Below are 15706 nucleotides of genomic sequence, written 5' to 3'. Positions count from 1 at the left end.
GGCCTGACACACTAGCATTTATGGCCATTTTTAGGGCACACGGGCTAGCCACACGAGTGTGTGTATTGCTCGTGTGACCCAAGTCAGAGAGTTACATGGGGTAGACCATAGGATGGGACATGACCATGTACTCCCATTTCAAATGTCCACATGGCCTATGACACGGGCATGTCTAGTGGCCATGTGAGATACACAGCTTGGCCACACGAGCGTGTGTCCCCTGTTTTGAGAAAAATTTTCTATGTGTTTCAAATATTTTAAAAGTTATTGGTTTAGTCCCAAACCAATCTCAATGAATGTTTAAGGCCTCGTAGGCTATTATAAGGTGCAAATTGATTGAGATTGAGTGATGATTGTATGAATTGATTGAATGCTTGAGAAAAGTATGGTTATATGTGTTATAAGTCTGGTAATGCTCCGTAACCCTATTCCGACATTGAATACGGGTGAGGGGTGTTACAAAATAAGCTTGAATTAGTAAACTTGTTGTTTAAGGTTCACTTTGGGTCTACACGGCTTAAGACATGGGCATATGTCTTAGCTGTTTGAGGCACACGGCCTGGCGACACAACCGTGTGTCATATGATGATTTATTTAAGGTGCAAGTCAGTGAGTTACATGCCCTAGCACACGGCTTGGCACATAGGCGTGTGGGGCAACTCAGTGAGTTACATGGCCTAGCACACGGGCATGTGACATGGCCGTGTGACCCTGTTCAGAGAGTTAAACGGGTAAGGACCCGGGCTGGGACACAACTGTATGTCCCTAATTCGATTGTTACATGGCCTGAGACACAGGTGTGTGTCTCAACCGTGTGAGGCACACAACTTGGCCACACAACTGTGTGACCCTTATTTTTGCTAATTTTGCATTTTTTCTTGAACTTTCTAAAATATTTCAAATTGGTCTCAAATTATTTTTAGGTTATTTTTACAGCCTCGAAGGCTCGATTTAGGGACGTTGTGCATGAGTATGAATGGTTTGTGAGGTGATTATTATATTGATTGATAAAATGTTCAAATGTTTTTTATTGTTTTCTAATACTCAGTAACCCTAATCCGGCGACGAAGATGGGTTAGTGGTGTTACAATAAATCACACAATTCAAAAAAAAAATACATATTACTCCTAAAATAGAGTCAATAAAAATTCCAAATTAGAATAAATTACTTCAATGGTAGCTATGAGAAAATTACTTAAAAACAAGCAACAATTCAAGGATTTTATCGCATAAGCATATAAACAACCTCCCCACACTTAAGATATACATTGTCCTCAATGTACACACAAAGATAAATAGAATAAACACAATATCAAAAGGAAGGGAGAGAACTGAAACTGCCCTGAATTTGGATGATTTCTCCAGAATAGAGAAAACCGGCATCGTAAGTCATTCTAATGAAGTACATTTGTTCGAGCAAACTTAAAAGAAAATGGATAAAAATAAATAAGATAAAGAGATTAAAAACTAGAAAAAATAACTGAAAAAATATAATAAAAAAATGCATAATAAAATAAAATGAAATGAAATATATAAATCTAGAAAATAAAAATAAATAAAGAAAATAAAAAATATATAAATATATAAATTCAAAAAATTAAAAATAAATAGGGCTTGGGCTAGGGAGGAGCAAAAGAATAAAAAGATAAAAGAAAAAAATAGCTTTAAAAAGGAAAAAAAATACATGGCCATGTTAGCTACACTGCTGTGTGGAATCACCCAAACCATGTGTGATTCAAAAATAGAGAAACATAAACTCAAGAACCAAACGACCATGCACTAGGCTATGTGCGATGCTTTTTAGCTTCTCCCACTCCCAGGTGCGAGGACATGTGGGTCACATGTCTACCAAAAGCCTGTGTGTCAGGCCGTGTAACTCTCTATGCTTGTGTGTGTTAAAAGAAAATTGAAAAAATTAGCTCTAGTTTTCACATGGCCTGTGACACACTCATGTGTCCAGGCCGTGTGACATACATGGCCGTGTGGATTACCCCAAGCCATGTGGACCCCTTTTTTTGAATTTTTTTTGAATTTTTTTTTCAAATATTTTTTCTTTTCTTTTTTTTCAAATTTTTTTCAATTTTTAAAAGTAACATGAAATTAAAATGAATAAATAAGAAAAATAAAACACTTGGGTTGCCTCTCGAGAAGCACTTATTTAGAGTTTAAGCTCGACTTCCTTCTTCAAGTTAACGATTAAGGCAGATCTTGGAACCGAAGCTCCTCTCTCTCGTTATGAGTTTTATTCCTAAAATAAAGTTTAAGACAATGACTATTTATCTTAAATGTGCCATATTCAAGATTTGTTACCTCTATCATGCTGTACATTTTGCACCATAAATGGGTTCGATCCTCTTAACTTAAGCTTTGAAAGGAGCATCAATGGATCTGATTTTTCTAGCAGCACTTTGTCCCTAGCTTTGAATTGGTTAGTTCTCTTTACATGCACATCATGGCATTGCTTAGTTATTTAATTGACCATTCTCGAGTTCTCATCAGCCTTTTTTCATCATTCATCTAATTGATCGAGCTGCACCATTCATTCTCCACTCATCCCTTGATTTTTATCACATTGAGAAGGATACTGTTTGAACACGTATTCATTAGTAAATTCCTACAAAGAATGCCGAGCCACATGATTACTAACATTAACAGAACAATGAGTATCATCTCGCTCACTAGGAACTCTAACAAAATCAAGTGCTTAAAGAGTGACCTTTTCATCACCTACACTCAGCATAAGTTCACCACTACCCATATTAATAACAGTTCTAGTAGTGGCTAAAAATGGTCAACTTAAGATCATGGGTACTACAATATCCTCATCCATGTCCAATATAAAGAAAATCAACAGGGAATATAAATTTATCGACTTTAACAAGCTTCTACCTCATCAAAGGTAGATCAAATAGTTCATTCTTTCCATTTCCTCGTAGTTCTATCAATCAAATTAGCCACAATTTGTATGCTTTGATTGGTAATAGGTTGCTGAATTTTGTAATTTGAATTCCCAAGAACCCAAACATCATCTTTAATTGAAATTGCCGCCCTTGTACCACTTCTCCAACATATCCCAGACGCAAGAAGACCTTTTGTGGCCCATACACTTTTCCAAGTATAAGAAGGTAGATTCCCTAAACTTGACTCTAGAAAGCCTGTATTTAGAAAATATTTTTCCTTCAATGATCTTGCTAACAAGGAATTCAGGTAATTGATCAAACGCCAACCTTGTTTAGCAAGCAAAGCCAAATAACACTTTGCTAGGAAATAGAATCCCATACCTCCATACTCTTTTAATTCACATAACTATCTTTATTTGAACCAATGAATTCCATGTTTATTACTATTTTGCGCCACCAAAAATTACCAATAATATTTTCTAACTCCACACATAAAGAATTTCGTAATAGAAATCATAATATTAAAATCATAACTATCCGTAGGAATGGCTCGAAGAGCAAATTTAGTGAAAATCTCCTTATCTCTTTGTGAGAGATGCCAGATACTTTACCCACTTATCTTCCTTCTCCTTCTATCTTTCGTTCCTTGAAAAGTCTATCATTTTCCACCACTCACTATATTCGATAGCCCTAATATTTTTCCGGTTCCATAGACACCATAACATTAAAGATTTGTGAAACTAGTTGCTTATCCTTATACAAAACATTAGTACTAAAGAAAGTCATAGATTTGTCAAAATTACTACACTATCTCGAGCTTTCTTCATACTCCTTTAGGTGCGCTTTATAATACTAGCTCCTGTGGTAGTTGCTTCCCCAAATAAAATGCAATCGTCTACAAACATTAAATGGGTTATTTGTGTCCCCTTTCGACTAACTTTCACCCATTTCACCAATCCCTCCAGTTAACAAGTCTTAGCAGTGCCGAAAACCCTCACTGCAATATAAAAATAAGTATGAACTTAGTGGATCTCCTGTCTCAACCCCTTATCGAGCTTAAAGTTTTCACCCAATTCACCATTAATAATGAAAGAGTACGATACTCAATTAACACACTGCATTATAAACTCCACCCAAGGTCTTGTGAAACCCATTTTCTGGATCATTTTCTCAACGAAAGGCCACTCCACCCGACTGTAAGCCTTACTCATGTCCAATTTCAATACCAAGTAACCCTTTCTCCTCGTCCTTTTTTTAAAAAAAACATGTAACATTTCACAAGCTAGGAAAACATTACAGATAATGAGTCTACCAACCACAAAAGAACTTTGTGCTTCATCGATGTAAGACTCTATAATCCTTTGTAACCTATTTGCAATTGTCTTTGCAATAATCTTATATAGCACTGAACATAGACTAATTAGTCTAAAATTTTTCAAATTGGTGGGATTGTCCACTTTTGGAATTAAGACAATCTTTATCTTATTTAACGTTTCCAATAGTTTACCCCTATTCAAAATGTCCAAATAGAATGCACAAACATCCTTCCCAACTATATACCAATATATTTGAAAAAATAAAAAAAGAAAGTCATCCTTACCTGAAGCTTCTGTAGGACTCATTATTTTCGAAGCTTCATATATTTCCTCACCTTTGTATTCGGCCATCAAATTCCTGTTCATACTATCAATAACACATACTTTGACTCCTAGCAATGAATGATCTATATTACCAATACCTTTAGTCGAGAAGAGATCTAGGAAATAATTTTGCACCACACTCTCCATTTCAAAATGTTCTATGGTTCTAAACTTTGAAGAATATCGAGAATTACCAATCCTGCTAGGTAGAACTTTTCTAGCCACCTCAAGGTCCACTATTGATTTAGAAAAAAATGAATTAACTTTATGTTTTATAGAAATCGTAACACTCTAGACATTGGAATTTTGGGTGAAAATAAAGCCAGCATCGCAACATGGTAACCCCGTGTCGCAACATCAATGGTAGAATTGAAAAAATTGAGAAAATCATTTCGATATCGTGACATAGAATTTATGTGTCATGGCAACGGTAGATTGCTAGGGGTGCCACAAAATAGAATCCCTATGTTGTGACATTGCTGTAATTTTCTGCAGGGTTGACTCAATCTGATTACGCAATCTAGTTTACTAAACTGGATTTTTATCTAGATTTAACCCTTAAAATACTCATTTTATGGCCTAAAAATACATGATGTAACCACTTAAACACATTTTAACATTCTAAACACCTCACAACTCTTTTGAAACCAAAACCCTTTTTTCATTAAAACTCTAAATATATAACCTTTCTTTGCTAAGTTGCTAAACGTAGGATTATCACAACCAATGGAGAACGAAGCAGTAAGGATTACAAGATTAAGGTTAAGGGTTCTAAACTTCTTTTTTACTATTCCATTGGATATATTGCTTGAATAATTCATTTGTAGATTTTAGAAAATATGCCTCCCAGGAAGCTTAAAAAGCTGATTATGCAAGAACCACCAATAGTTTTGAATCCTTTAAAATTTCAAAATCAAAATGTCGAGAAGTATTATCTTGAACTTCAAGGAAAAACATTTATCCAAGAACGGGGATTTGAACCAACAATGGTTCTTTGCAAAGAAATATGGTCGTTAGTCCGGTACCATAGATGAGAACGTTTTTGTGTAATCCTAAAAGAAAATGATATTATTCCTTTAGCCCGAGAGTTTTATGCTGCTCTTAGGGATGAAGAGACACAGAGACCACATCGTGTCTAGTGGAATACAATAACGGTGAGAGGTAAGGATGTTCCATTCAACCTAGAAACTATTTGTGCATTTTATAATGCTCCTTCTTATGAAACTGATTACTTAGAAAATAGTGATTTAAATAAATTTGATTATTTAAAGATGGAGAGCATCTAAAATATTCAACTGAGAATCGTGGTGAATGGAATCTTTGACCAGATACAGGACTTCCGACCAATTTTAATCAGGAAATTGTGTTTCCAATAGCTAAGATATGAATGCAATTTATTAGCACTAGGATAACACCTGTGTAACACTCTTAACTGCCAAAATAGGGTTATAGAGCATTACCAGAGTTTACAATTTGAACGGATAGAAATTTCAAACATTTCATATCATAGCAATAAACATATTAAAATTAAGTCAAAACATACATTATTGTCCTGTAAACGAGCCTTCGAGACCCTAAATACATGCTAGAAACAAGTCGGGACTAAATCAGAAACTCAGAGAACTTTTCAAAAAATAGTAAAAATTTTCAAAACTACATGGGTCACACGGCCAGGAGACACACCCGTGTCTCAGGCCGTATGGGCATTCAAAATGGGGACACACAGTCGTGTCGTAGCCCGTGTCCATGCCCATGTAACTCTCTAACTTGGTCACATGGCCAAGCCACACGCCTATGTGCTAGGTCGTGTACCATCCGGAATAAACTCACACGCCCGTGTACCAGGCCGTGTTCTAGGCCATGTAACAACTTGACTTGCAACCCTTTGAAAGCTACAGGGGACACATGGTTGTGTCAACTGGTCGTGTGTCACACATGGCTGAGACACACGCCCGTGCCTTTGCCTGTGTAGACGAAAATAGGCCATTTTACAATCCATTTTCCCCACCCAATTTTTCATGTACCTATAACCAACTTTGCATATATAACCAAGCCATAATAAGGCATCCAAATCAAGCATAAACAAGATATATACATATGGTAAGGTTTCATACAACCAATATGCCCTTAGGCACCTCAAATGACAACATGTAAATATGTTCAATCATGCACTCTATTTGTCCAAAATACTCAACTAACTTATAGGCACATTAATATCAATACATGACAAATGGTACCAAATAACCACTCAATTGCTAACCTTAAGATACATATATGTCATCTATATCAAAAACCAGTTCACAACAAGTTATAAGACATATAAAATATACACATTCAACTATTATTAAGGCTAATATTTACATGCCAAACCAAGCCAAACCAAATGGCCATATTCACAACCAAGCATATAGGCCAACATTAGCCAAAATACCTATACTATAACCAAAATTAAACATCCAAAAGTACCAAAAGAGTCGGTGGATAGTGTGATATAGCTCTAACAAGCTTCCAACCCGAACGAGCTTTCGACTCACTATAAAACACAGAGAATAACACAGAGTAAGCATTTAAGCTTAGTAAATTCGTATAATATAGAATATAACTTACCATTTAATCATATAATAGGTAAGTAAACAAGCATATCCCAACACAATTTGGCCAAATGCCTAAGCACATATACATCAACCATGTTAGCCATGTAAATACACATATGAGCCAATAACCATAGATGAATATAATAATTGATCAATTTCCATATATCGTATAACCATATTCTCGTGTAATTTAGATGCATACTTATAGGAGTTCGTATGAAACTCTTACCATTTCATCTCAAAACATTACCTGTTGAACCGTTTAGAATACCGCTGGATACCCAGGATTGCTCACACATCGTGTGCTAGCTTATATAACTGTAATTCGTCAATTCATGTACATGTATGCTCATACGAGCTGTGAATCAGTATGCTCACTCGAGCTATAGATTAGTATGCTCTTACGAGCTATAATTCGGTATACTCTCACGAGCTATAAATCAATATGCTCTCACGAGATGTGGAGCATCCGCAACACATACAGGACCTCAGCCAAATCATGTAACCCTAATAACATGTCATTTGTATCCTATGGATTCTTAAGGTTCAAACGAGGCTCGGTAATTGTCACACATCATTGGATATACACTCAATAATTATATATGACAAATCATAACATTTATAAATTTTAATTAAAAGCATATAAACAAATTTAATTACACGAACTTACCTCGACGAGTATACATAGATACGGAGGCGATTAATTTGAGACTTTTTTTACCCCGGTCTAACTTTGTACGAGGTCTAACTAGATCTATAGGGATAAATTTAACTCTATTTAACATATAATTCATTCAATTTATTCCAAAACATATTTTGGAAAAATTACCATTTTGCCCTGTACTTTTTATTTCTTTGTAATTTAGTCCCTAGGCTCGAAAAATGAAATTCATGCAATTTTACCCCCTACCCAATCCCAATTGATTATTATAAAAACTTAAAGCAACCTAGACATGTCTTACACTAGTTCTCGTCTCAATGCCGATGCATGTCCCAGACATGTCTTACACTGGCTCTTATAATGTGGCCGAGTCATGTCCTAGACATGTCTTACACTAGCACACATATCACCCAATGTCATGGCATGAATATTAAAATCTATTCTTAGTGTTCAATTGGGAATCTTTATTACATTAATTTCTCATCATGCGAACTCATATTCACAATCAAAACAATTTATGCAATAGCAATTCAATCACACAGCATAACAATATGGTTGCATAATTAACATGCTACTTACTTGTTTCAATGGAATGTTATATTCCATCAACATATAATTAAATAAAATCATAGAAAAATGGATTTCAAGTATATTAACAATAATATGGATAACATGCTTATTTAGTCACACGAACTTACCTCGAATGCAATTTCGACTAATTACTCTATTTTAGTCTATAAACTCGTACTTTCTGATTTAAGCTCAAATCTCGATTTTATTGATCTAACATGATGAAATTCACTCATTTAATCATTACATTAATTAAAACATTCTATAATTCAAAATTTGGCAAAATGACCGTTTTGCCCTTAGACTTTACAAAAATTACAATTTTACCCTTAGGCTCGTAAATCAATTTTTATCAAATTTTATCACTACCCAAGCCTAGCCGAATTATTTTATACTTGGAGCAGCCCACAATTCTCATTATTACTCATACTTATCACTCATTTTGCCATCTTTACAAAATGGTCCATATTAGGTGTTTTCATGAAAATCCTTTCACGAAAGTTGTTTATTACACAACCAAGACTCATTTTATTCTATTAAAATTAAGCAAACAACATAAATCCTTTCATGGCAAATCCCTAGACTATCAACCATTTCACAAAATAGCCCCCCATTAGCTAGATTAAGCTTTAGGGGTTCCAAAAACATAAAAATTATCATGAAAGACCACCAAGAAGACTTACTTGCAAGAGTTTAAGGTTGCTAAAAATTTTGAGCTTCCATGGCTGTTTTCTTAAAGAGAAATCGGTGGAGAAAGAAGGAGAGAGATGAGAAAATGACAACTTTTCCTATTTGTTTTATTTTATTCAATTTTATCACCTAATTTCCACCAAATATTGGCTTTTTCTATTTTTTTGTCTCCCATGGCCGGCCACCTCTCTCAAAAGGGTCTATTTGCCCTTTAAAGACCCCACAATATGATTCATAGTCAATTTACACCTTTAGCTAATAAAGCAGGACTTTTTCACTTTATGTGATTTAGTCTTTTTTTCACAATTAAGCTCACAAACGCTAAAATTAACTTACCAAAATTTTCATGCACTCATATAATCATGCTATAACACATAAAATGACATTAAAAATAATTTCTCCGACCCCAGAATCGTGGTTTCGAAACCACTGTTCTGACTAGACCCAAAATTAGGCTGTTACATTGAGATTTAATAGAATTGTTGTATATCGTTTTTTATTATTTGAATGATGAATGAATGGTGATAGTTGCTTATTGTTCACATACGAGCATACTAAGCTATGAGGCTTACTTTGTGTTATTTTCCTATGTTTTATAGTGAATCAAGGCTAGCTCAGATTCGGGAGTCATCAGGAACATCATCGCACTATTAAACATCTAAGTTGGTACTTTTGAAGTATATATTTATGGTATATGTCATGTATAGGCTAGATATGGTATTTTGGTTATGATTATAGCCATGAGATTTTGCTTGTAAATTGTATATGTTTTGGTTTGTATATATATAGCCATGAGTGATGGCTTATTTTGGTATGTTTTGGTACGAATGTGGTTATGGTTTTATAGTTGCTCAAATGGTTAATTGATTTGTGGAGTATAAATGCTTGAGAAATGCCTTGATGAGGTATGAATTTAGATTTTTTGTTGATTATTTATAGGGTAAGTGATGTATGTGTGAATTATGGTAAATGAACCATATTATTTTGATATTGTTTTGGCATGTATTTGGATAAGTAAATAGTAGTGATTTGAGAATTGGAATAGATGAAATTATAATGGTATAATTTGTGCATTTGGTTGATGATTTTGGCTGCCTAATTGTATGATGAAATGGTACCATTTTGCCTTGTGTAGGTACATTAAAGTTGGGATGGAAAATTGGCCTTGCAAATTGCCTATTTTTGTTCATACGGGTGTGTGTGACACACAGTCATGTTACACAGCCGTGTGTCCCCTGGTGTTGATATTAAAATGTAGTTAGTATGCTCTACACGGTCTCATACACGGGCGTCTGACTGGCCATGTGGTACAAGTCAGTGTACTCCCTAATTGGCACATGTCCTAGCACACGGGCGTGTGACTTGGCCATGTTGCATAAGTCAGTATACCCTATAGTTTTAACACGACCTAGCATACGGGCTTGTGTGGCCACTTCGAAGGGCACACGGGCTAGACACACGGGCGTGTGGTTGGCCGTGTGACCCAACTCAGTATGTATACCCTATTTCCACACGGCCTGAGACACGGGCGTGTCTGGAGCTGTGTAAGACACATGGCCTATTCACACGAGTGTATGACCCCTGTATGGTTTAAAGTTTTCTAAGTTTCCAAAATTTTCATATGTTATCAGTTTAGCCCCGAACCACTTCTAAAGCATGTTTAAGGCCTCTTAGGCCCTTTTAAGGGACAATGTGATTGTGTTGAATAATTTATGAGAATGTATGTATGCTATATGTTGTGAATTGATCGGTAATACCTCATAACCCTACTCTGGAGAAAGATATAGGTTAGGAATGTTACAGATTGGCAACAAATCTAATTCTTTCAATAATCTCATACGATCGAAAAAATCGTGGACTTAACTTTCCTTTACGACTGAATCGAGGAACTTTCTTCCAGGGAGATACTTTCAAGAATACTCTGCCGCTGACTTGGAACTCTATGTCTTTATGTTTAAGGTCCGTATATGATTTCTAACAATCTGAATCTGCTTTCAAACTATCTCAGATCACTTTTACTTTTTCTTTAGTCTCTTGAATCAAATCAACCTTGTGTATCTTTTTTTCACTGAGCTCAGTCCAGTACAATGTGTTCGGCACTTACGACCATACGGAGCCTCATAGGGTGCCATCTTTATACTCGATTGAAAACTATTGTTGTATGCAAATTTAACCAACGGTATATATTTCTCCCAATTGCTTTCAAACTCTAATACACAATAACGAAGCATATCTTCGAGAATCTGAATTAGTCGTTGAAAATGACCATTGGTCTGAGGATAAAATGCAGTGTTGAAATGCAACTGAGTACCAAGAGCTTCCTGTAACTTTTTTCCAAAATCGCGATGTAAACTGTGAATCTCTATCTAAGATTATGGAGACTGGCACTTCGTATAGTCTGACAATCTCTAAAACATATAACTCAGCTAACCTGTCAAGAGAGAAATCTGTACGTACCAGAATAAAATGTGCAGACTTCGTCAAATGATCAACGATAACCCAAATGACATCTTTCTTTCTCTGTGATAGGGGTAAACCTGTTACAAAATCCATAATAACAATCTAGGAGGTACCTGATGTTCAGCTTTAATTTACTGACATACTAGGCATTTAGACATAAAGTCAGAAATCTCGTGTTTCATTCCCAGTCACTAGTACATTTGTTTTAAATCACTGTACATCTTATTACTTCCTGAATGGACAGACAAGCTACCACTACGATCTTCGTGAGCTCTCGATTCTTCGGCACACAAACACTACCTCTAAACAATAAACAATCATCGGGTCTAATCTGAAATTCTGAATCAGAAGTCGACTCATACTATGGCCGTTTAGATATCAAATCATCATCACATTTCTTAGCTTTACAGATCTATTATAAAACATCAGTCTAGCTTTCAACTCAGCTAAGATCAAATCATCATCAGATAATGTCAGTCGCATATTCATCACTCGCAGAACAAATAAAGACTTTCTAATTAGAGCGTCAGCAACTACATTCTCTTTTCTCAGATGATAATCAATGATCAACTCATAATGTTTTAACAGTTCGAGCCATCTATGCTACCTCAGGCTCAAATCTTTCTGTGACATTAGATACTTCAAAATCTTGTGATCGATAAATATTTGACATTTTTTGCTGAACAAATAATGTCACCAAATTTTCAATGCAAACACAATAACTGCCAACTCTAGGTTATGTGTCGGGTAATTCTTTTCATGCGGCTTTAATTGTCTAGAAGCATAAGCTATTACTTTGCCTTCTTGCATCAAAACACGGCCTAAACCATTTAAAGAAGCATCACTGAAAATCACAAATTTTTTACTCGATTCAGGCTGAACCAAAATTGCTAGCATTTCTCAGACCATTCAGATTTTACATCTTTCTATAAAAGTCGTGTCATCAGTGTAGCTATCATTGAGAACCGTTTAACAAAACTTTGGTAATAACCAGCCAATCCCAAAAAAATTCTAACTTCAGTTACATTTCTCAGTGGTTTCCAATCAACAATTTCTAAAATTTTACTCGGGTCAACTCTGATGCCTTCAGTCGATACTATATGTCCTAAAAAACTGACTTCTCGGAGCCAAAACTCACATTTTCTAAATTTATCAAACAATTGTTTATCTCACAGAGTTTGCAACACAATTCTAAAGTGTTCAGCATGCTCAGACTTGTCTCGAGAATAGATCAGAAAATCATCAATAAATACCATAACAAATCTGCCTAAATACGGTCTGAAGATTTTGTTAGGTCTGAAGATTTTGTTCACCAAACCCATAAATACTGCAGGTGCATTAGTTAAACCAAATGGCATCCCAAGAAATTCATAGTGTCTATACCTAGTTCTAAATGTAGTTTTTGGCACATTTGAATCTTTCATTCGTAGCTGATAATAACTAGAATGAAGATGAATCTTCAAGAATACTGTGGCACCTTTCAACTGATCAAACAGATCGGCAATACGAGGTAGTGGATATTTATTCTTGATTGTAACCTAGTTGAGCTGACGGTAGTCTATACACAATCTCATTGATCTGTCTTTTTTCTCAACGAACAGAAACGGTGCGCCCTAATGTGAAAAACTGGGTCGAGCAATACCCCTATTTTTCAACTCTTGTAGCTGTGCTTTCAACTCTCTCAACTCAGTAGGAGCCATTCTGTAAGGTGCTATCGATATCAGTGATGTCCCCGGTACCAATTCAATAGCAAACTCAACCTCTTTAATCGACAGTAATCCAGGTAACTCCTCCAAAAATACATCAGGATACTCACAAACCACTATTACTATTTCAAGCTTCAATTTTCATACATTTTAGAGTCTAGAACATGAGCAAGATACGCATCGCAACCTTTTCTCACATATTTTTGCGCTGACATAGCTGATATAACCACAGGTAACCCACATGGACTATCTAATTCGATACGAAGCTTTTCACCATTTTGATATTTCAATATAATAAGCTTACATCTACAATTCACAACAGTGTCGGGTAGAGTTAATCAATCCATGCCCAAAATCATATCAAATTCATCAAATGGTAACAACATTAAATTAGCCGAAAAATTGTAACCCTGAGTCATCAAAGGATAATTCTTGTAGACTTTATCAACTAGCACATACCAACCTAGAAGGTTCGATATTTTAACCACGAGTTTAGTGGACTCAACAGGTAAATTCTCACTAAACACTAAATTCGTGCACACATATAAATAAGTAGATCCCGGATCAATCAAAGCAGTAATATCAATATAAAAATAGAGAAAGTACTGTAATAACATCTGGCACAGATGCATCCTTTTGTGTACGAATAGCATAAGCCCTATTTGGTGCTCGTGCCTCGGATCTCACAGTAAAATCTTTCTTTACACCATGGCTACCACTCACATTTTTAGGATTACGAGGTGGTCTACCTCTTGCAGTAGTATTGCTCAGCCTCGTGGTTGAGCTTTGTCTTTCTCAGATTTCTCTACGCAATCTCTAAGATAGTGGTCTAAGGAACCACACCGGAAACACACTCTATTCTTTAATCAACACTCTCTATAATATGGTTTCTTACAGTGCTTACACTTAAGCCAAACATCTCTGACACTTCCCATACTTGCTACTGATGTAGGTTGTGGTTTTGGACTGGAGCGTCAGGTATCTTTGTCTCTACTAGAATTACCCATAGAAGCTGTAGAACAGTTGTGATATTCTTTTGATTTCTTTGATACTAACTGATATGACTTCCCAGTCGATCTCTTTCTCGAGTCTCTAGCTTCAAAATCAGTGTGTCTGTTCTCTTTATTCAGCTCATCGGCTTTATGTGCTCGATCAACCAATACAACGAATTTTTTTAGGTCATGAATTCCAACAAGAAGCTTAATGTCCTTGTTTAACCCTTCTTCGAATCTTTTACACATAGCAGTCTCGGTCGGAATACACTCTTGGGCATTTTTGTTCACTCTAAAGAATTCTCGCTCATCCTCTGACACAGTCATATGACCCTGTTTGAGCTCGAGAAATTGTTTACATTTCTGATCCAGAAACCTCTGAATAATATATTTTTTTCAGAAACCGATTTGGAAGAATTCCTAGATAATTCACTCTTTCGACACAACAAAAATTAACGTGTTCCACCACTGGTAAGTCGAATCTTTCAATAATGATACTGCAAATTTAACAAACTCGGCCAGTGAATAGGATAGCTCATCAAAAACCTTAATTGTATTCTCTAACTAGAATTCTGCTCTCTCAAATCATCTTCAGTAGTAGCTCAGAATTCTTTAGCCTCATACTTACATATCTTATCAATAGGTGGCTTACTAACTTGAATTGGTTCCATACATTGAGGAATAATGGGAACTGATTGGGGAGTAAGAGGAGGTGGAGGTTGTTGAGTAGCCGGGTTCATCCCTACGAACCTAGTAAACCATTTGTTTATCATTACGAAGAAGGCTTCCTTAGCCTTTTCTCCTCAGACCTCAGATATGGGCCTTGTACCGCTTGATGCTACTCCGTGAATGGAGGCTTGAGCATTGCTTTCTACTTCATTAGAGTTAGCTCAGTTGGATGACATTGATATATGAAAACATGTTTTAAAATGGTTAGGATATATCACACTATCACAGGTTATATAATGGTATGTATAGCTAGACTCATACAAATTACGTTCAGTTTGAGAATCAACTAAACCATAGCTCTGATACCAATAAATGTAACACTCCTAACCCGTATCTGTCGCCAGAACAGGGTTATAAAGCATTATTGGAGTTTACAATTCAAGCTGATATAAATTTCAAACATTTCATATCATAGCAATAAACATATTAAAACTAAATAAACATATTAAAACTAAGTAAAAACATACATTATTGTCCCCTAAACGAGCCTTCAAGGCACTAAATATGTGCTAGAAACAAGTCGAGACTAAACCAGAAACTCAAAAAAATTTTCAAAAAATAGTAAAAATTTTCAAAATTATAGGGGTCACACGGCCGTATGGCCAGGCCGTTTGACTAACACATCTAGCAGACATGCCTGTGTCTCAACCCATGTGGGTATTCCAAATGGGGACACATGGTCATATCCTTTCTCGTGTCTATGCCCATGTAACTATCTGACTTGGTCACACAGCCAAGCCACATGCTTCTGTGCTAGGCCGTAT

The sequence above is a fragment of the Gossypium hirsutum genome, chromosome A07, assembly GCF_007990345.1.
Source record: "Gossypium hirsutum isolate 1008001.06 chromosome A07, Gossypium_hirsutum_v2.1, whole genome shotgun sequence".
In the NCBI taxonomy this organism is placed as follows: Eukaryota; Viridiplantae; Streptophyta; class Magnoliopsida; order Malvales; family Malvaceae; genus Gossypium; species Gossypium hirsutum.
This window is presented reverse-complemented; position numbering follows the sequence as displayed.